The following is a 23,861-nucleotide window of genomic DNA, read 5'->3' as shown; positions in this document are numbered from 1 at the left end:
CTTCTCTCCTATTGCTGTGGACAACCATGCATGATCCAAAAAAGGGGAAAAAAACTGATGACTCCAGAGAAAATGAATAAACATGCACACCCTTTGACCTATCAATTTCTCCTCTAAAGAAATTCTATATGTGCACAAATATATACGAGGTTCATTTTTGCATGAGGATTAGTGAAGAAGTGGAACCCAGATCCGTCATCAAGAAAATGGATTTTTTTTAATTGTGGTATAGTCATAAATTGAATATTTTACATCAGGTCAAAGAATGTGCACGTTCATTTTTTCTGGAATCCTTAGTTTTTCCCTCTCTTCTGGGTGAAATCAATGTAATAGGCTACCTGTATCAATGTTAAATACCAAAATATATCTTGCTGAATGAAAAGTTATATTGTAGGAAGAAGTGTTTGTTATGAACCACTTATAAAGTCTGAAAACATGCAAAACAATTCTATTGCTGATATGAACATATTTATATGGTATAAATGTATGAAAACATGCATAGGAATGACAAACTTCAAATTTGGGATGATTACCTCTAGGAGGGAAAAAAAAATGAGTAGATGGCAAGGTATACATGGAATTTCCATTGTGACTGAGTTTTGTTTTCGTTTTGAAAGCTGGATGGCAGATAAATGTGTGCTCTTTTTTACATCTTCAGTTGTAAAATTTTTATTACTCTCTGGCAGGGGATGATTCTTAAGCCAGATTACACATCATAATCACTAGAAAAACTTTAAACATACAGATTCCCAACACCTACCACTAGAACTCCTGAACCCAAAATTTCAGAGATGGGGCCCAGGAATCTACATTTTTTTAAAACCAAAAGTTGTTTTAGTTTAAACATATATAAAAACTTGCTTTGTTTATGTATACATATATGTAAATTTTAAGCATACGTAACATATGTATGTAATGTTGGACTTGCAGGAAGGTGGGAAAAATAGTACAGAGATGGCCTATGTACCGTTTACCAAGATTCCCCAGATGTCAACATTTTATCACATTTGTTTTATCCTTTTCTCTGAAACATTTGAGAGTGAACTGCAGACAGAATGTCCCTTTATGCTTAAATACTTCAGTTTATATCTGTTTTAAAAAAGCAGTCTTGGGGCGCCTGGGTGGCGCAGTCGGTTAAGCCTCCGACTTCAGCCAGGTCACGATCTCGCGGTCCGTGAGTTCGAGCCCCGCGTCGGGCTCTGGGCTGATGGCTCGGAGCCTGGAGCCTGTTTCCAATTCTGTGTCTCCCTCTCTCTCTGCCCCTCCCCCGTTCATGCTCTGTCTCTCTCTGTCCCAAAAATAAATAAACGTTGAAAAAAAAATTAAAAAAAAAAAACAGTCTTTACATAACCCCATTATAGTTGTTAAAAATAAACAGGAAATAAACAATACTATTATCTACAAACCTTATTCAGACTTCACCAATTGTGCCAATCATATTTGTTAGAGCAAAAGAAAATTCCAAATCATTTGTTACATTTCACTCTTTTGTCTATTTCCTTCATCTGGACAGTTCCTTAGTCCTTTGTTTTTCAAGAATTTCACATTACTGATTTTAAAAAAGCTTACTTATTTGTAATGCCCCTCAATTTGGGTTTGTCTGATGTTTCCTCATGGTTAGATTTTAGTTCTAGATTTCCTTGCAGGAATACCACAGAAGTGATTATTGTACGTTGTATCAGTAGGTTTAGGATACTGATCTGTCCCATTACTAACTTTGGTGATAAAATTTTGCTCATTTGCTGACAGTGGTGTGCACCAGGTTTCTCTATTATAAAGTTACTCTTGGGGAGATACTCTGTTATTCCTCATAATTTCAACCACTAGTTTTAGTATCTATTATTGATTCTTGCCTAGACGAATTATTATTATGGTTGCCAAATGGTGATGCTAATTTCATCATTCCTTTTGTATTAGTTGGCTTTCTACTGAAAGGAAGAGGTTTCCCTTGTCCCCCATTTAATACATCAGTATGGATTCATATTTTATTCAAAGTGTTATAAACTTTTACTGTCGTTAAGTATTCTCAGATTGTCCTGCTTTTAGCTAGTAAGAACCCCTTCAAGCTGACTGGTGTAAACTTCTGACTTTGTTCCCAGTTTGTACTTTCTCTGCCTCAGTCCTATATAATCAGCTGTTCACCTGGGGAGCCCTGGTGCTTCTTTAGCAGTGAACAGTATTTAGAAACAAAGATCTGCATGTTGGATATGCTCATTGCTTCTGGAATATTGTTGATTCTAGACCCTCTCAACCAAAAAGTCTAAGAGATAGATTATGTAAATATACACACATGCAGATCTATGTATGCCTGTCTATACTGACCAATTTATTGCTATTTTAAAAATCATGTGTTCATACTGATACTTCTGATTCTAGTGAAACACTATAGGGTTCATTCTGTTCTCTCCCGCTTCATATTTGTAACTCTCAACGATGAGAAAACTGGCTCCCGTTATCCACAATATATTTACTTACTTGCTTCATCCTTAAATACATGGAATTGCTAACCAATGCCTTCATGAAAAAAAAAAAGTCTATTAACTGATTTCCTGTTATCTAATATTAGTTTAGAATTCTTTTGTGTTTAGTCTGAGAGTATACAGTCCAATTATAGTGTTCAGAAGTTACTTGTGTTTTATTTCCCCCTTCAGCGTAGGTTATTTTATTCATTTGAAATTTGGTTGGTTCATTTGTTTTGCACATTTTAGTTGCCCTCCCCATCATTGTTAATTTTCTTTTTCTTTTTTTCTTTGTTGTTGCTTTAAGTATATAAAACATTAACATGGTTCCACAACACAGAAGGTATAATTAGATGATTTTCATTATGTCTGTTCTACCCAACCCATTCCTACCCAGCCCCTGACAGTAACCAGTCTTTTTTTTTTTTTTAATATTTAAAAAATATTAGTTTCGGGTATACAATATAGTGACTCAATTCTGTATATCATCTGGTGCTCTGCATAACAAGTGCACTCCTTAATCCCCCATCACCTATTTAACCCTTCACCCACCCCCTACTGGTAACCATCAGATCTCTATAGTTAAGAGTCTTGTTTCTTGAGAAGAACCAATCTTAATACCTCTGGATTGTCTTTCCTGTGGTTTTTTTTTTGCACAAATGAACATACACATGTATGGTTTTTTTATTCCTTTTTTTTCCCATAAAAAAGATCGCATACTGCAGACACTGGTTTGCACTTTGATTTCTTCACTTAATTTATCCTGGAAGTCACTCCATACGAGTTCATAGATATCTTTCTCATTCTTTTTTATTTAATACCTGCTTAGTACTTGTATGCCATATATATGTGCATGTCAGTGGTTTCCAGTATTTTTTAATTTTACAAACATTGATGCTATGCATAATAACCTTTACATTTTTGTGTTGTTGGATGTTTATCTTCAGGGTAAATTCTTAGTGGGATTACTAGGTCAAAAAATGATATGCATATGAGTGTTTTAAACATATGTTGTGAAATTCCCCTCCGTAAAGGTTATACCAATGTGCATTCTCATCAGCAGTGTATAAAAGTGCCCATTCCCCTACAGCCTGCCAACAAGGTGTGTGATTATACCTTTTAATTTTTGCCAGTCTAATAGGTGAGAAATGGTATCTCAGTGTAGTTTTAATTTGTATTTCTCTTATTATGAGTGAGAAGGAACTTCTTTTCATATGTTTTAAGGATCACCTTTATTTCCTTTTTTGGGGGCATATTTTCTGTTTATGTCTTTTGTCCATTCTTCTGTTAGGTTTTGATCTATGTTTCTCCTCAATTTTTTTCTTTTCTTTTTTTAATTTAATGTTTATTTTATTTTTGAGAGAAAGAGAGAGAGCCAGTAGGGTAGGGACAGAGAGAGAATCCCAAACAGACTCTGCACTGTCAACACAGAGCCTGATTCAGGGCTCAATCCCACAAACAGGGAGATCATGACCTGAGCTGAAATCAAGAGTCAGATGTTTAACTGAGCCACCCAGGTGCCCCTCTCCTCAATTTTTATGAGTTACTTAAATGTGAGAAATGGCAGCCCTTTATCTGTGATACATGTTGTAAATAGTTTCTCCCAGATTCTTTGACTTTGTTGATGGTGTTTTTTCCCATGTACAATTTTTGCTTTTATGGAGTCTATCAATCTTTTCTTTCATTCCATTTGATTTTGAGTTATAGTTACAGAATTTTCTTCTACACCCAGGTTAAGAGGAATTCACTCGTTTTTTAAAATAAAATTTATGCGGCTTCATTTGTATATTCAGATCCATTTAGAATTTGTTCTTGTGTATGGTATGAGGTATGGATCTAATTTTACCCTTTTTTCCAAATAGCTAACTAGCTATTCCAGTACTATGTATCAAAAAAACCTTTTAGCTGGGTATTTCTTTTAGCTGGGTATTCTTAGATGCCAACTTTATCACATACTAGAGTTTCATAGATACTTGGTTCTTTGTCTGGATTTTCTTTTCTACTGGTCTGTTCATTTGCCCATACCACACTGTTTAGTTAGAAAGGCATTATAGTACGTTTTCATGTCCAGTGTACCTAATCCTCCTTGTGGCTTTTTCTTTTGTTTTGTTCTTTTGTTCATTTGTTTTTCTTTTTAAAAGTATTTTCCTGGGGCGCCTGGGTGGCTCAGTCAGTTGAGCGCCCAACTCTGGCTCAGGTCATGATCTCGTGGTTCATGAGTTTGAGCCCCACGTCAGGCCTTGTGCTGACAGCTCTGGAGTCTGGAGCCTGCTTCAGATTCTGTGTCCCCTTCTCTCTCTGCCCCTCCCCTGCTCGTTTGCTCTTTCTCTCAAAAATAAGTAAACATTAAAAAAAATTTTTTTAATAAAAAAATGTTTTTAAGTATATTCCTGCTACTTTTGCATGCTTGTTTTTCTTTTTTCTTTTTTTTTTTGTAATTATTACTTTTTATTTTAAGTAGGCTCCATGCCCAATGTAGGGCTTGAACTCACAACCCTAAGATTAACAGTCACATGCCCAACTGAGCCAGCCAGCCCACCCCTGCATGTTTCTTTTTCTATTTGAAGTTTAGTACTAGCTTGTCAAGCTCCATAAAAAGTTGGTATTTTTTGAGATTGCATTGCGTTATAAATTAACTTAAGGATAACAGACGTCTTTTTGATGTTGAATCATCCTAAGAACAGAAGCTGTCTTTTCATTCACCAGCCTCATCTAACAAAAGACCTTGCTTTCTGTGTTGGAAAGAGGGAGATGTGGAAGGGTTAAGTGTCATTGACCTCAATGGGAAATCCATCTAATAGATAGATAATGGCCAAAATTGATAAATCAAGGAAGGATATAAGCAAATTAGTTCCAAATACATAGATAATTACCAAAGGTAAGAGCTATGAGAGTGAGAGTCCTTTCTCTTTTCCTTCCTTCCTTCCTTCCTTCCTTCCTTCCTTCCTGCTTGCCTGCCTGCCTTCCTTCCTTCCTTCCTTCCTTCCTTCCTTCCTTCCTTCCTTCCTTCCTTCGGCTTTTGGTACATGTGTTAGTTAGGATCCTGGTAAGAAACATGACACTATCAAGTGATTGAAAGTCTGATAAAGCACTATTTATAAGTGTTGGGTGGGGTTAGGTGGTATAAACAAGGGCTGGTAAAGCTCCCTGCTCAAGCAGCAACTGGGAGCTTAGCCTCAAGTGTGATGGGAGGGAGGGACAATTTAATGGAATCAAGAGATTTGCAGGAGAGGCAGACTACCTAGTAGAAACCTCAGATTTGGGTAGAACATGGTCACTGCTCACTGCAGCTTGACAAGTGGGAAGCTGAGGGAATAAGTATCGTCTTACTCTTCTCCCACTCCTGCCTGTGCCCCCTAATGGCTGAACCAAAGCAGAAGGCAGAGTGCAAGGGATCCCATTAGTGCCATTTGTAAGAGGCAGCTTCCAGCACACAATAGGGCAAGGAAGTGTGAGGAGTGGATTTGGAGGGGCACATGGAAGCTATCCAAGCAGTGGTATGATGCATTTAAGTATATAGATGTACAGCATATGATAAAATGATAAAATAACAATAAAAAACAAAACAACTTTAGTCAATGAATCTATGGTCTAAAGGAACATGAGTCAAGTAATTATAATAAAGGTGGAAAAGTGGTAAATGCCTGAAGAGATTGGGGATAGTCCTAGTGAGGGAATCTGGCAGATTTTCTGGAAGGGAGACAAACATTCAGTCCAAAACAGTCATGTCAGCAGAAACACCAGGAGCCTCTTGTTTTATAATTGGATGTTCATTATTGGTACAGTGGCCTTTCAAACTCAGCATGTAAGTAAACACCCTCTCCCTGCCTACAGGCCATGGAAGTTTAGTCTGTAATTCATGGTTTCTTATTTATACTGCATTTGGCCTCCTTGGTATTCTACGCCTTCTCTATGTTCTCTGCCTCCTCCCACTGTACACTGCTCCTTAGAGATAGGGAAACATTGAGATAGGGAAAGTGCTGAATTTAAAGTCAGTAGCCCTAGAATTGAATTCCCTAACTTCCACTTACTAGCTGTGTGACCTTAATAAAGTTGTGCAGCCTCTCTGAGCCTCAATTCCATTTTGTAAAAGGAGAACAATACCTACCTATGGAACTACTATTTATCAAGTATCTGGCACCAGGCCTGTCACTCAGATGAGGATATTGTAGTCTTACTACACAGACTGTTTTGCTTTCCCACTTCCTCCTGACGTTCTTGACTTTGAGCACCTTAGCATCACTACAGTGGGAGTTTCTCTCCTGGCAACTATTTGAAACAGGAAAAGTTTCTAGACAAAGTTGGAAAGGATTTTAACAGTAACCTAGTCCATCTTCCCAGAGGATGCAGGAGATCCTGCCATAGGCTTTCTGATAGATGATTGTCCCAACTCTGCCCATACGAACTAGAAGCTCACCATGTCCTGGAGCTGCCTGTTACTGGAAGATTGGTTGATTGGAAGAAAGATTTTCCTTGAGTTGGGCTGAAATCAGTTTCCCAGCCAATTATAGACTCAAAGCCATTTAGAGCAAGATCTTCCAGCCCACTGGCTTATGTTATAAAGGAAGAATCCGAGACTTAGGGAGGTGAGGCAAGGCATTGTTCTTTGTGGAGCTACAAAGAACAGCTTCCTCCAGGCCTTTTAGTGTTATCAGTCATCATAGGCTCCAGTTCTTTCAAATACCCCATCCTTCAATTTCCCCCACATGAACGAGGGTCTGTTCTTCACTCTATCACCCACCATTGCATATGCAATTCTGTGATGCCTAGAACTGAACCTGATTCTTACTGTGATCTGGCTTCAGCAGGGTGAAATGAGACTATCTGTGAGTCAGATCTGGGACAAGGGATGGCCATTAGACCTAGAAAGGCAAGAACTTGAGCTAAACAAAACCAGCAGGTAACCTATGGCAATAGGATTGGTTGCCATTATTCATAACCCTCTTGGCTATGGCCCTCCTCACTGGACACTTACAATTTATCTTGTGTGTTTTTGGAACATCTGTGCCAGGTTAGAGATGGTGCTCAGCAATTTTTGTGAATATAGATTTAATTTTAACTTTTTCTCTAACAAATACACCTAAAAAGAAAGGGGGTTGGAAACAGGGGAACATGTCAAAGGAAGAAATAGACTTGTCCCCAAACCAGAGTTGTTAATTAGCAGTTTTGCCCAAATGAAGTATTGGACTTATACATGACTTTAAAATAAACCTAGGCAGGGGCGCCTGTCTGGCTCAGTCAGTTAAGCATCTGACTTCGGCTCAGGTCATGATCTCACAGTTCATGGGTTTGACCCCTGCATTGGGCTCTGTGCTGACAGCTCAGAGCCTGGAACCTGCTTCAGATTCTGTGTCTTCCTCTCTCTCTGCCCCTACCCTGCTCCTGCTGTCTCTCTCTGACTCCCAAAAATAAAGAAATAAATGTTAAAAATTTTTTTAAATATAAACATAAGCGGGGCGCCTGGGTGTCTCAGTTGGTTGAGCATCCAACTCTTGATTTTGGGTCAGGTCATGATCCCATGGTTGTGGGATCACGCCCTGAGTTAGGCTCCATGCTGAGCATGAAAACTGCTTGGGATTCTTTCTCTCTCCCCCCTCGCTTGCTTACTCTCTCTAAAAAAAAAAAAAATAAATAAAATAAAATAGAATAAACCTAAGCAAAATTTCTAGAAGTCCAGCATTGTTGGCATTTTCTGGTAATGTTGATAGAGAAGACACAATATGGTACTGCCTGGTATAATTTTGTTCAAAGCCAGGGAAATTATCTCTGGTTCTCAGTGTTTCTGAGAAGAGGAAGGAGGAAGCATGGCTGGATGTATTACTGTATTCAACTGAATAATCCTCCATACCATGTTTCATAATTGGTTTTTGAGATTTTCTTTTCTAAATATTAAAACCCAATGATATTAGATATCATTGATATTAGAATGGGTAGACTAAATTCTAGTTTTTTATAAATTTTTTAAAATGTTTCTATATATTTGAGAGTGAGTGGGGAAGAGTACATGTATGTGCATGTGCAGGGAGGGAGGGAGGGAGAGAGAGAGAGAGAGAGAGAGAGAGTGAGAGAGAATTCCAAGCGGGCTCTGTGCTGACCACAGAGAAGCCGAAGCTGGCTTGAACTCACCAAGTGTGAGATCATGACCTGAGCTGAAGTCAGATGCTTAACTGACTGAGCCACCCAGGCACCCCTCTAGGTTTTTTTGTTTTTTGTTTTTTTTAAGTTTATCTATTTTGAGACAGAGAGAGAAAGAGCACAAGCAAGGGGAGAGGGAGAGACAGAGAGGGAGAGAGGGAATCCCAAGCAGGCTTTGCACCTGATGCAGAGTGCGATCTCACGACTCTAGGGATCATGACCTGAGCTACCCAGGTGCCCCTAAATTCTAGTTTTAATGGGAGGTATCTATTTTTTTTTTAATGTTTATTTATTTTTGAGACAGAGAGAGGCAGAGTATGAACAGGGGAGGGTCAGAGAGAGAGGGAGACACAGAATCAGAAACAGGCTCCAGGCTCTGAGCTGTCAGCACAGAGCCCGACGTGGGGCTCGAACTCACAGACCGTGCAATCATGACCTGAGCCGAAGTCGGACGCTTAACCAACTGAGCCACCCAGGCGCCCCGGGAGGTATCTATTTTTATATCCCAGGTAACTCGAGTTTTAAACATTTATTTTGAAGCTTTTTCCCATTTTAGACAAATTGGATATATACCCTCCTGGGTAACTTAAAAAAAAAAAATCCTTCTTTATATGAAAGACATTTTTAGCAATCACCCCAGAAGTGATCTTCAGGAGCAAATGATCTGATTAGCTAATACCAGCAAAAAGAATAGCTAAGTACTTGCCAAAATGAAAATTGTTGTTTTTGTCAGAAGTTTAATATTGCTTATATGGACAGTTTTAAATAACACACATGCAGCTGCTTATAGGCAATTTTTTTATGGTTGTTGCTAAATTAAGAAGAACACCTAACATAGACCTATTAGCAGCCCTCACCAGGTCAGTGAAATAAACAAATCTCTAACCCCTGCCTCTAAGGAAATGTATCCTGGGCTCGCCCTAGACTGAAAGACTAAATGTAAAAGTCAGGCAAGACACCAGTGAGCATCTTTTCACTGTGCTCCAGTCAGAGGAAGGAGGGTTTCTGCAACTTTATAAAATATCGATTTGCTTTTGGTTCAGTCCACTGACTATGCATTGTGGTTCTCTTTGATTGTTTTTTAAAAGAATAGTTTATTAAATCTTACTGTGGTCTTAAGTATTGTTTTTCTTACAAGCAAAACATTTTTTTCTGTGATAAGGCATCATCAAATTGATAATGGAAGTCAGCGGGAAATATGATTAAATTTCAAGACTAGCATTATGCCCAACTCTAAGCTTTTCATCTGGTCTGGCTGCCTTTTCAGAGACAAGGGAAGAGGCTGAGGTACAAGTGGATGATTACTGTATCTACAAGCTTTATGATCGTATTCAACTTAGCAGTTGTCAGACTTTTTGAATCCAGCAGTAAAGAATTTTGAATTGTCCAACTCAGTTACTCCTGCCAGAAACAAAAGGCACAAAGATTGATGGCAGGGATGCTGCTTTTGATGAGAGATTGAAGCTCTTAGAGTACACTTACTAAACTCAGAAGCCAAACAGTGGCCACCGTCACGTGATAAACATAAATTTGACATGGAAAAGACACAGCTTTAGAAACAGAAAACCTGGAGTCTAGTCCTCACCACTTCACTCTTAGGAATTCGGGACAGTTCATTTAATCTGAGTCTCGGTTACCTGCAGAAGGCAGAGTGCTGACTCTAATCATCTTCTGGGAGTGTCCTTCAGCGGTAAGATCTATTAGCAGAATTCTTGGGAAAGTAGCTGTCTTAGTTTCAGGAAATACCATGATAAGCCCCTAGGGCGTAAGGGCTGGCTAGGGCTCAGGCAACCAAAAAGGGCCAGAAGGCTGCACTTACAGAAGCAGGAAATTAATTTTTCTTGGGGGTCAGGGTGAGGAGAAGGTGCTCCCTACAGGATGGGGGAATGAAGAGAGGGGAGGAGTTGGATATTGTGGGAATAAGGGCCCTGCATGCAGTAAAACCTAGGGAGAAACCAGTAGGGAATGATCAAAAGGACGTTTATAAACCAGACAGCCTGAAATGTCATTTTAAGTGCTTTGTGGCATAATGGGCAGTGTGACCCTTCCCCCAAACCCTCCATGTCTTCATAAACTTAAACACACTAATGTTCTGTGAGAGTGGCAGCTTGCTGAAAGAGGAGCAGGGAACCATATGGACATGTTGGAGAACAGAGATGGTCTCAGAAGAACCAGAGCTGGGAGGAGAGGGGCCCTCCAAAATATATACCCTTGTGAATCAGCAGAAGGCTTAGTGGGGCTGTGGACCTTGGGTGGGCACAGTGGGGCCCCGGCCCACCTGATCTAGACATGAGCAGAGCCCAGCGAACCTTTGGGTTGCCCTAATGATGTGGAATCTGCAGGCTGCGCTCCGAATACCACTACTGGCTTCATCTTCAGTGTTTTCCCTCTCCTCACATCAGTGTGAATTCCTCTGATCACCTCTGTGTACCAGTAATTTGATTAGAACATAAGGTGTTTTCCCGTTACATCATTTTCCTCTTCAGCATGTTTCTGAGCCCCCTCTGTTGTCCTGAAGTTATTTTCTAGCTGGACCTCATTTTGTTGTTTTGTTTCTTTTCCTCTTTTTCTTAGAAGTGTATTGACAGAGGTTCTGGTTTATTTCCTACTCCTCTCTTCCATTTGTCATTCAGATTTTTATATCCACAGATTTTATTGCTTCCAACTTCAGTTGTTAAAAGAAATTTATATTTAAATGTGCCACATTTGATTCTGTTCTGTGACAGTTTCACATTCTCACCCTAAGTGAAAATAATCCCTTTAGAGTTCCATCTTAAAGCACTAACAACACTATGTAAAGATTATGCTAGTGTGAAGAGTGAATTGGTATAACCTTTTTGTCAAGCAGTTTGGCAAAATAGTGCTTAACAAGAGCCTTCAAAATGTTTATACCCTTTGGTTCAGTGATCACACTTCTAGGAATCTTTCCACTGGAAATAATCAGAAATATGGTCAAAGAATTATGTATAATATGTTTATTGCAACATAATTTACTTGAGATAGGGACAGATTGGAAGCAACCCAAATGCCCAGCAAAAGGAAAATAAATTTACATCCATATGATAAAAATTATGCGGCAGTTAAAAACTATGCTTTTCCATGAACCTGGCAGGCAGTTTAAAATATGTGGATAACCATTCAGAGTATCCAGGATTTTCAGGAAGGAAAAGAGTGGCTTGGGTCCCTTTAGGAATTTAATTTCCTCCACTGACTATGAAAATCAGACCATCTTAAAGGTGGGAGTGGGGAACTGAAGCCCAGTTCCAGGAGTTCTGTCTTTGCAAGTCTGGGGGCCTTCAGAGTCCATATTTTTATGGAGGTTTCCATATGATTCTGTCATGAGCACAGCCTGAGACACACCCCCGCCCTCACCACTAGGACCTTAACTCTGATAAGAATTGGGGAGCGGAGCAGAAAAAAAAATCGTTCTTTCCCAACATTTTTACTGTCTGGGGAAATGCTATTTTGAAGATAAAAAAATTTTAAATATATTGTATTATTACATATTTGTGGAGGAAATTAATATATGCATAGAAAAAATAAACATGCCAAAATATTTATAGGGTTTAAATTAATAGAATCATGGTTCAGAGAAGTGAGGGTATTTGCCCAAGTTCTCATCGGTAGCAAAATGCTGGAGTAAAGATTCAAACCCAAGTCTACCTGACTATAAAGTCCATGCTCTAACGTCTGCTGAATGTTCCTTAAATTAAAAAACCATGTGGAGGGGCACCTGGATGGCTCAGTCGGTTAAGCATCCAACTCCTGATTTCGGCTCAGGTCATGATCTCACAGTTTGTGGGATCGAGCCTTGCATCCAGCTCAGCGCTGACAGCGTGGAGTCTTCTTGGGATTCTCTTTCCCTCTTTCTCTGCCCCACTCCCCTCCTCTCTTTCTCAAAATAAATAAACTTTAAAAACAATTAAAAACCACGTGGAAGGGGTGCCTGGGTAGCTCAGTCAATTAAGCCTCTGACTTTTGCTCTTGGCTCAGGTAGTGATCTCACAGTTGGTGAGCATGGGCTCTGTGCCAACTGCATGGAGTCTGCTCAGGATTCTTGATCTCCCTCTATCTCAAAATAAACATTTTAAAAATGTGGAAAATAAATACAACTGTGATACCATAAGTGTGGTAGATTGAATTATTAGTCCCAATTACTCACTGCCCTGTAAGTGTGTTTTACATTCATACCCTTGTTGTGGCCTCATGATGGATAGAATGGACTCTATGTATTTTGATATGAGGCTTGACCAAGTGACTTGCTTTGGCCAGTGGGTTAAGGATGAAGTAATGCAAAGGAAGGCTTCAAATGGACTAGCACATTTGAGCCTTATTTCTTGTACTCCTGCCTTTTGCCATGAGAACAATCAAGCAACCTCTGGTCTAAAGGGAGTGAGAAATACATGGAGCAAACATAAACTCAGGCTGCAGCATAAAGCTTAAATCCCAGATAATCTGAAGGTACACAGTTTTGTTTTTTTAATATTTTTTAAATATTTATTTTTGAGAGAGACAGCGAGGAAGAGGCAGAGAAAGAGGAAGACAGGATTCAAAGTGGGATCTGTGCTGACAGCAGACCTGATGCAGGACTCAAACTGACGAACCACGAAATCACGGCCTGAGCTGAAATCGGACGCTTAACTGACTGAGCCACCCAGGTGCCCTTGAAGATACTTAGTAAAAAATAAATTATTATAGTTTTAAGTTAGTTATGGATTGTTATATTTTATATAGAATTATTATGGCAGATGTGAATCATAAAGATGTTCGTATTAAGCAATAAAACTGAATCTCTTGATATGGCAATACAAGTCCAAATTTGGTCATACAAATGTAAGGTCTACAAGTTCTTACCATCTGGGAAAGGGATAGCAAGGCCTTTTATTTAATGCAGACTGCCTCATTACTTGGTATGAGAGCTAGTCTCCAGTGAGGAGGGAAAAATTCACATAGAAATGCATGGCATTCTGAGAGAAAAGGAGCACAAACCTCAAATCTCTCAAGTTCTAGGGTAGGGAAAGCCAGTTGTTGTGGGCCAGGCCCAGAGTAAGGATGAACAGTAAGAAAAAGAGAAGAAATAAGCTGGTTTCCAGAGTTCATCAGGAAGTCCTTTTCTTTTAGGTCATGGAAATACATTCTGCTCATGAGGCCACAGCAAGTGTATGAATCTAAAGGATATAAGGTTCTAGGTTCAATAGCCTTTGAGGTTGGAGTTGGAAGATCCTGAAACCAAGTCACTGTGGGCATCTTATGTGAGTTTTAGAGAACTGTGATTCAGTCTGTGAATCTTTAAGTCTAATCACTCATCCCACATTTATGGTCCCTATTCACATTTTTTTAAACACTTCAATCAAAACAATAAAATAAATCTAAGAGAGTTTCTGTAAATGTTTGGTATCATTTAATAAGAAATATCTATGAGCAAGCAAATTCTAAAACATAAGATTTTATACCTTTTTTTTGCAAATCCCACTCCTGAAAATATATCACTTAAAAATTTTTTTTAATGTTTTTTTTTTTAATTTTTGAGAGAGAGAGAGAGAGAGAGAGAAGGACCGTGAGTGGAGGAAGGGCAGAGAAGGAGACACAGAATCCAAAGTAGGCTCCAGGCTCTGAGCTGTCAGCACAGAGCCTGACGCAGTGCTCAAACCCATGAGGTGTGAGATCATGACCTGAGCCAAAGTTGAACACTTAACCAACTGAGCCACCCAGGCGCCTCATCCTGAAAATATATCCTAAGCATATGATTCAAAACAAGAGTACACCATTGGTTTTTTGGCTTAGTGGCTTCTGGCAGACTCAGTCTTCCCACACACTACTATAAATTGGACAAAATACAAAAGCACAAAACCTGAGGACATTGGAGAGTAATCAAAAGGAAGCAGATTCTGGAAATACTCAGAGAAAGAATGTCGTAGAAAATTACCCACTTTTGGAGCTTTTTGCCTAAATAGACAAGCCACAGTCAGCTCTGTCTGATCTAAAACAGAACGCTTTCTGTCTTTCTGATCTAAAGCATCACAGGACAAAGTTCAGGGAAATCCCAGGTACTGGAAAGGGGAAGGTGGAATCTCAGAAAGGGGAGAGTCATGGAGAGAAGCCCCTAAATTCTGTGTATAAGCTATCCAAATCTCTGGTTGACCCCTGAACCACATATGCATTGGAGATACTTGAGTTTAAGAAGAACTGAATTGACATTTGAGCTACCTTCCAAAAGGTAGAGTTTACAGCTTAAGTCCAAGAAAACTGCTAGTTGATTAAAAAATCCTTTGGAGAAGTATAGCAAAATCTGGAATTTCTACAACATAGCATTTATGAGATCCAAGATATATTTGAAGATACAGGAAAATGTGACCCATTCTCAAAAGAAAAGATAATCAGCAGAGGCCAATGGTGAGAGGACTCAAATGCTGAAATTAGCAGATAAAGATTTAAAAGTTACTATAACAACAACAAAAAGTTGTTATAACCATGTTCAAAGGAGTAAAGAAAAAATGTGCTCCTGATGAAGGAAAACATAAGGAGATGCATCCAGACTATAAAAAAAAGTACTAAGTGGAAATTCTAAAACTGAAGCATACAATATCTGAAATGAAAAATTAACTGGCTGAATTTAGCAGCAGGTTTTGGATGGCAGAGGAAAGATCCAGTGAGCTTGAAATAATGCAATCTGAATAACAAAGAAAAAAGGTGGAAAAAGAAAGAAAAAAGCCTGCAAGACTTGTGGGACAATATAAAAAATTCAGGATATGTGTTATCAAAGGAAAGTCAGAGTGAGGTTAAAAAAAAAAAAAAAAACCCTAGTAAATAATAGATAAAATTTTCCTGTATTTGGTAAGAGGTAGAATTTACCAATTAAAGTCAGTGAAATCCAGGCAGGGGAAATATAAAGAAACCATGCTTACAAACACTATAGGCAAACTGCTGAAAAATGATGAAGGGAAAAATCATGAAAACATTGCATGCAGAGGGACAATGCTTCAGTTAACTGCTGACTTTTAGTGAAAACATGGAGACAGTAAAACATTTTTTTTTTGTACCTTTTGATCACTCACCCTTTTGCCCACCTTCCACCCTCTGCCTCTGGCAACCACCAATATTCTTTGCATCTGTGAGCTTGTGGGGTTTTTTTTGTTTTTAATTCCACGTAAGAGTGAGATCATGCAGTATTTTTCTTACTCTGTCTGACTCATTTCACTTAGCATAATGCCCTTAAGGTCTATCCATGTTATAGCAAACAGCAAGATTTCCTTCTTTTTTATACACATGCATAGATATAGATATAGATATAGATATAGATATAGATATAGATATCACGTTTTTTATATCCATCAATGGACATAGGTTACTTCCATATTTTGGTTATTGTAAATAATGCTGCAGTGAGCATAGGGGTGTAGATACGTTTTGAGATAGTGTTTTCTTTTACTTCACATAAAAACCCAGTAGTGGAATTGCTAGATCATATGGTAGCTCTATTTTTAATTTTTTGAAGGGCCTCCATACTGTTTTCCATAATACGTGCACCAATTTACAGCCCCACCGATAGTTCTCAAGGGTTACCTTTTCTCCATATCCTTGTCAACACTTGTTATTTCTTGGGTTTTTTTTGATAACAGTCATTATAACAGGTGTGATATATCTCATTGTGGTTTTGATTTACATTTCCCTCATGATTAGTGATACTGAGCACCTTTTCATGTACCTGTTGGCCATTTAATGTCTTCTTTGGAAAAATGTCTATTCAGTTCCTCTTTTATTTTTCCCCATCATAGTAAGTGTACTCTTTAATCCCTATCACATATTTCGGCCATCCCACCACCCATTTCCCATCTAGTAACTATCAGTTTGTTCTCTACAGTTAAGAGTCTGTTTCTTGCTTTGTCTTTCTGTTTTTTTTTCCTTTGCTCATTTGTTTTCTTCATTGTACAGAAACTTTATTTTGATGTAGACCCAATAGTTTATTTTTGCTTTTATTTCCCTTGCCTCAGGAGACATATTTAGAAAAAAATGTTGCTATGGCCAATGTCAAAGAAATTATTGTTTGTGCTCTCTTGAAGGGTTTTTATGGTTTCAGGTCTCACATTTAGGTCTTTAATCTATTTTGGGGTTATTTTTGTGTATTGTGAAAGAAAGTGGTTCAGTTTCATTCTTTTGCATGTAGCTGTCCAGTTTTCTCAATATGATTTGTTGAAGAGACTGTCTTTATCCCATCGTATATTCATTTCTCCTTTGTCGAAGACTAATTGACCATATAATTATGGGTTTATTTCTGGGCTTTCTATCCTATTCCATTGATCTATGTGTGGATTTTTGTGCCAGTACCATACTGTTTTAAGTACTGCTTTGTAATATAACTTGAAGTCTGAAATTGTGGTACCTCCTTTTTTGTTGTTTTTTTTTTTTTTCAAGATTGCTTTGGCTATTTGAGGTCCTTTGTGGTTCCATACAAATTTTAGGATTGTTCTAGTTCTGTGAAAAATGATGTTGGTATTTTTATAGGTATTGCATTAAATCTGTAGATTGCTTTGGGTAATATAGACATTTTATTTTATTTTTAAAGATTATATTTTGAAGTGATCTCTACAGCCAATGTGGGGCTTGAACTTAAAACTCTGAGATCAAGAGTTGCATACTCCACTGAGTTAGCCAGGTGCCCAGGATAGTATCGACATTTTAACAATATTTGTTCTTTCAACCCATGAGCATTTCTTTGTATTGTCTTGAATTTCTTTCATCCATGTTTTATAGTTTTCAGGGTACGAGTCTTTTACCTCTTTGGTTGAGTTTATTCCTAGATATTTTATTGTTTTGGGTGCAATTGTAAATGTGATTGTTTTCCTTTTTTTAAAAAAAATTTTTAATGTTTATTTTGAGACAGAGAGAGACAGAGCATGAGCGGGGGAGGGGCAGAGAGAGAGGGAGACACAGAATCCGAAGCTGGCTTCAGGCTCTGAGCTGTCAGCACAGAGCCCGACGCGGGGCTCAAACTGGTCAACCACGAGATCATGACCTGAGCCAAAGTCGGAGGCTCAACTGACTGAGCCACTGAGCACTCCTGTGATTGTTTTCTTAATTTCACTTTCTGCTGCTTCATTATTAGTATATAGGAATGCAACAGATTTCTGTATATAGATTTTGTATCCTGTGACTTTACTGAATTCATTTATCAGTTCCAATAGTTTTTTGGTAGAGTATTTAGGATTTTCTATATATGGTATTATGTCATCTGCAAATAGTGAGAATTTTACTTCTTCCTTACCAGTCTGGATGCCTTTTTATTTCTTTGTGTTGTCTAATTGTTGTGGCTAGGACTTCCAGTACTGTGTTGAATAAAAGTGGTGAGAGTGGACATCTTTCTCTTGCTCCAAACATTAGGGGATAAGCTCTCAGTTTTTGAGTATGATGTTGGCTGCGTGTTTTTCACATAACGACTTTATTATCTTGAGTATGTTCCCTCTAAACCTACTTTGTTGAGAGTTTTTATCATGAATGGATGTTGTACTTTGTTGAATGCTTTTTCTGCATCTGTTGAAGTGATCATATGGCTTTTATCCTTTCTCTTACTGATGTGATGTATTACCTTGATTGTTTTGCAAATGTTGAACCACTCTTACATCTCCAGGAATAAAGTTCCACTTGATTATGGTAAATTATTTTTTTAACATATTGTTAGATTCATATTACTGATATTTTGTTGAGGATTTTTGCATCTATATTCATGAGAAATCTTGCCCTGTAGTTCTTTTTTTGTAGTTTTACTCTGGTTTTGGTATCCGGGTGATCCTGGCCTCATACAATGAATTTAGAAGCTTTCCTTCTTATTCTATGTTTTGGAATAGTTTGAGAAAAGTAGGTATTTACTCTTCTTTAAATGTTGTAGAAGTTCTCTGTGTGGCTGTTTGATCCTGGACTTTTGTCTGTTGGGAAGTTTTTTGATTACTAATTCAGTTTCATTGCTAATAATTAGTCTGTTCAAATTTTCTATTTCTTCCTGCTTTAGTTTTGGTAAGTTATAGGTTTCCAGAAATTTATCCATTTCTTCTAAGTTGTCCAATTGCTGGCATGTAGGTTTTCATAACATTCTGCTGTAATTGTCTGTGTTATTAGTTGTTATTTCTCTTCTTTTTTTTTTTAACATTTTTATTTATTTTTGAGAGATAGAGACAGCACAAACTGGGGAGGGGCAGAGAGAGGAGTCACAGAAGCTGAAGCAGGATCCAGGCTTTTAGCTGTCAGCACAGAGCCTGACACGGGGCTTGAACCTACAAACCGTGAGATCATGACCTGAGCCAAAGCTGGACACCCAACCGACTGAGTCACCCAAGCACCCTTATTTCTCTTCTTTCATTAGTGATTTTATTTGGTCCTCTGCCTGTTTTTTTATTTAGTTTTGGAACTTTTACTTTTTTATTGAAGTATAGTTGATAACACAATGTTACATCAGTTTCAAGTATACAGCATATTGATTCAAGTAGTCTATACATTATGCTGTACTCACCACAAGTGTAGCTTTCATCTGTCACCATACAACACTATTATAATATCATTGACTATATTACTTATGTTTTACCTTTTATCCCCATGACTTATTCCATAACTGGAAGCCTATATATCCCACTCCCCTTCACCCATTTTGCCCATTCCCGCACTGTCTTTTTCATTCTTGCCTCCTGTGACATAGGTTAATTGATCACACAAGCATGGGTTTATTTCTGTGCTCTCTGTTTTGTTCTATTGATCTGTGTCTCTCTTTTTGTGTCAGCACTGTACTGTTTTGATTACTACAGCTTTGTAGTGTATCTTGACATCTGGGAATGTGATACCTCCAACTTATTAACAATATTCTTCCAGTCCATGAGCATGGAATATCTTTCCATTTCTTATTGTTGTCTTCAGTTTCTTTCATCAGTATCTTAGAGTTTTCAGAGTTTTCACCTCCTCAGTTAAGGTTTTTCCTACAGATTTTATTCTTTTCAGTACAATTTTAAGTGAGATTGTTTTTTTAATTTTCCTTTCTGCTACTTCATTAGTAGTGTATAGAAATGCAACTGATTTTGATATTTTGTATCCTGCAACTTTCCCGAATTCATTTATTCTAATAGGTTGTGTGTGTGTGTGTGTGTGTGTGTGTGTGTATGTGTGTGTGTGGTCTAAGGGTTTTCAACATATGTCATTTGCAAATAGAGACAGTTTTACTTTTTCTTTACAATTTGGATGCATTTTGTTTCTTGTCTGATTGCTGTGGCTAGGACTTCTAGTACTATATTAAATAAAAGTTGGGAAAGTCAACACCTTTGCCTTCTTCCTGATCTTAGAAGAAAAACTCTCAGTTTTTCACCACTGAGTATGATATTAGTTGTGGCCTTTATTATGTTGAGATATGTTCCATCTAAACCCACTTTGTTGAGAGTTTTTATCATGCAGATGTTGAATTGTGTCTAGTGCTTTTTCTTCATCTATTGAGATGGTCATATGATTTTTATTTTTCATTTTATTGATGCAATGTATCATATTCATTGATCTGTAAATATTGAACCATCCTTGCATCTCTGAAATAAATCCTACTTGATCATGGTAAATTATCCTTTTCATGTATTGTCGAATGTGATTTGCTAATACTTTGTTGAGGATTCTTATATCTATATTCATAGGGATATTGGCCTGTAGTTTCCTTTTATTGTAATGTCTTTGGTTTCGGTATCAGGGTAATGCTAGCCTCATAGAATGTATTTTGGGAGCTTTCTTTCATTTATTTTTTGGAATCCTTTGAGGAGAATAGATATTAGCTTTTCTTTAAATGTTTGCTGGAATTCATCTGTGAATCCATCTGGTCCTGGACTTTTGTTTGTTGGGAATGTTTTTATTACTAATTCAATTTCATTACTAGTAATTGGTCTGTTCAGATTTTCTCTTTCTTTTTGATTCAGTTTTGGAAGAATTGTATGTTTCTAGGAATTTGTCCATTTTTTTCTAGGTTGCCCAATTTGTTGGCATATTGTTTTTCATAGTGGTCTCTTATAGTCCTTTGTATTTCTGTAGTGTTGGTTATTATGTCTTCTTGTTCATTTATGATTTTATTTATTTGGGTCTTCCCTCTTTTTTTTCTTGATAAATCTGGCTAAAAGTTTATTTATTTTGTTTACCTTTTCAAAGAACTGACTCTTGGTTTCATTGATCTTTTCTATTTTGTTAGTCTCTATTTCATTTATATCTGCTCTATTCTTCCCCCCCCCCTTCTACTAACCATGGATTTTGTTCATTTTTTTTCTAGTTCCTTTAGGTGTAAAGTTGGAGTATTTATCTGAGATTTTTCTTGTCTCTTGGAGTAGGCCTTTATCACCATAAATTTCTCTCTTAGAACAACTTTCACAGTGTTTCAAAGATTTTGGACCACTGTGTTTTCATTCTCATTCTCATTTGTCTCCATGAATTTTTTAAATTTCCTTCTGATTCTTCATTTACCCATTAGTTGTTTAGTAGCATGCTGGTTAGTCATCACATGTTTGTGTTTTTTAAATTTTTTTCCTATGATTTATTTCTAATTTCATATTGTTGTGGTTGGGAAAGATTCATGATATAAGTTCAGTCTTCTTAAATTTACTGAGACTTGTTTTGTGGCCTAATGTGATCTATCCTGGAGAATGTTTTATGTGCACTCGAAAAGAATGTGCATTCTGTTGTTTTTGGATGGAATGTTCTGTGTATATCTATAAAGTCCATCTGGTCTAATGTGTTGTTCAAAGACTGTTTCTTCATTTTCTGCCTGTATGACCTATTCATTGATGTAGGTGGGATGTTAAACTTCCCTATTATTATTGTATTAGCATCAGTTTCTCCCTTTATGTTTATTAATGTTTGCTTTATGTATTTAGGTGTTCCCCTTTTGGGTGCATAGATATTTACAATTGTATTCTCTTGTTGGATTGATCCCATTATTATGTAATGACATTCTTTGTCTCTTGATACAGTCTTTGTTTTAAAGTCTATTTTGTCAGATGTAAGTATTGCTACCTGGCTCTTTTTTTGCTTCCTTTTACATGGAGTATCTTTTTTTATTCTTCACTTTCAGTCTATATGTGTCTTCACATCTGAAGTGAGTATCTCTCTCTCTTTTTTTTTTTTTTTTTTTTATCATGTTTTCCTTTTAATTGACTACTTAATTCACATTGTTTCTTCTCTTGGCTTTATTTTGGTAACAATTAGGTCCCCACCTCTCAAGAACATTGTTTCCCAGCAGGCTCACACAGAGCCATTGTGAACACAGGCCCCAAACTAGGGTTTTTGGGATAACAACAACGACAAAAATAGCCTTTCTTTTCACCTAGGAAGGGATTGTGAATCAGAGGGTCCAAAGCTCCAGTTTCCAAACACAGAAAACACTGGGAGTCGAGGTAAAAATGGAAACCAAAATGCATCAGAAATGAAATATAGTATTCCCTCATATATTCAAGGTCAGGATGGTTTTCGAGAAAGAAGTATCTGATCATTTGGCCTCTTGTATTAGGAATGGCCCCACTCCAGCATTTTTAAAGAAAGATGTTCTTGTTTCTATTTCACTTCCTAAAGGGGTATGAAATCTAATATAATCAGTAAGAATAAATCAGCTCACTCACAAGATACTCCCAGATAATGTGCTGATCATAGCACATTATTTCAAAGTGACAAAATTCAGGATAATCTGAGAAAAGAATTCAAAAGTGACAGCTACATTTGCTGATAGGTTTATGTGAGACACACATACATGTTTTTCCAGTGTATATGTCAAAAGACCAAGACCATCAAGATCATCAAAATAAGTTATTTTGTACACTATAATGCACAGAACAACAGAGGGAAGGACAGTTTCTCAGAGAATGACCAAAAGGCATTTTGCAAAAGGTTCATATCACTCCTAGGCAGAAGGACTGGAGCCCAGTGCCTTATGTCCTTTTATTAGTTTGACCCCTCCTCTTCTTTGGTTGCAGTGGCCTCAGTGGGAGCTGTCTCTTCTAAACGTTCTACTGACTTTTCCTCTTCCTCCTCCACCTCCTCCTCATCCTCCTGGGAATAGAGGTCGGGTATTTCTGCATACATTCCTGCATGACCCAGAACTGGTCTACACAGTCTGACCCCTTGACATCCTCTGTGCTATGGTAGAAGCAGGAAAAGTCTGACTTGAACTGTTCCTCATAGGGGCCACTGGCCATTCCCCCAAGACATGGGCAGTTCCAGTTAATGTCTCCATTTGGCAGGATCAATCCATGCTCTTCATACGGATCATTGGGGTCATCAGCCACCAGCTCTGCTTTGCTGGAGTTTCATGGTCTTCTTTGGTCACAAATATAATTAGATCCTTCCCTTCCTGCCAGCAGTAGGCCATGGTTTGCAGCTCAGGCACTCAGACCTCCCAGCAATAGTGGTGGGGGTAGCACAAGCAGAGGAGGGCTCACAGCTGTGACCTCTGAAATGAGTCTCTTGTAGGAAGCATATAGATTATTGTTGTTTTTTTAATCCATTCCACCACCCCCATGTCTTTTGATTAGAGCATTTAGACCATTTATATTTAAAGTAATTATTGATAGGAATGTACTTATTGCCATTTTGTTACTTTCTGGTTGTTTTTATAGTTCTTTGTTCCTTCTTGCTCTCTTTCCTTGTGATTGATGGCTTTCTGTAGTATTATGCTTGCTTTTCTTTCTCCTTATCTTGTGTGTATCTGTTGTAGGTTTTGGGCTTGTGGTTGCCATGAGATCCATATATAACATTTTAAGTATATAGCAGTCTATATTATGTTGGTGGTCACTTAAGTTTTAACACATTCTAAAAGAACTGCTTTTTTACTCCCCTGTCCACCATGTCTTACTTATATGTTGTCATATTTTACATCTTTTTGTTCACAACTTCTTTATTTCTAATTATGGCCTTTTCTTTTCCACTGAAAGAACACTTCTTGTTAGTGGTGATGAGCTTCTTTAAATGTGTTTGTCTGGAAAACTCTTTATCTATCCTTCAATTCTGAATGATAACTTTGCCAAGTAGAGTATTTTTGGTTGTAGATTTTTTTTTCTTTCAGTACTTTGAATATATCATGCCATTCCCTTTTGGCCTATCAAGTTTCTGCTGAAAAATTAGCTGATAGCCTTATGGGGTTTCCCTTGTATGTAACTTCTTCCCTTTTACTGTCTTTAAAATTCTCTTTATCCTTAACCTTTGATATTTTAATCATTATGTGTTATGGTGTTAACATCTTTGGGTTTATCTTGTTTGCAATTCTCTTTGCTTCCT

The 23,861-nt window shown here is 37.7% G+C and overlaps 1 pseudogene; it reads right to left on the bottom strand.

The window, feature by feature from the left end:
* Nucleotides 1-22,079: 22,079 nt before the first annotated feature.
* Nucleotides 22,080-23,089, bottom strand: LOC123576131 (annotated as a pseudogene).
* Nucleotides 23,090-23,861: the final 772 nt, after the last annotated feature.

The sequence above is a fragment of the Leopardus geoffroyi genome, chromosome C2 (genome assembly GCF_018350155.1).
Source record: "Leopardus geoffroyi isolate Oge1 chromosome C2, O.geoffroyi_Oge1_pat1.0, whole genome shotgun sequence".
NCBI lineage: Eukaryota > Metazoa > Chordata > Mammalia > Carnivora > Felidae > Leopardus > Leopardus geoffroyi.
This window is presented reverse-complemented; position numbering and strand designations above follow the sequence as displayed.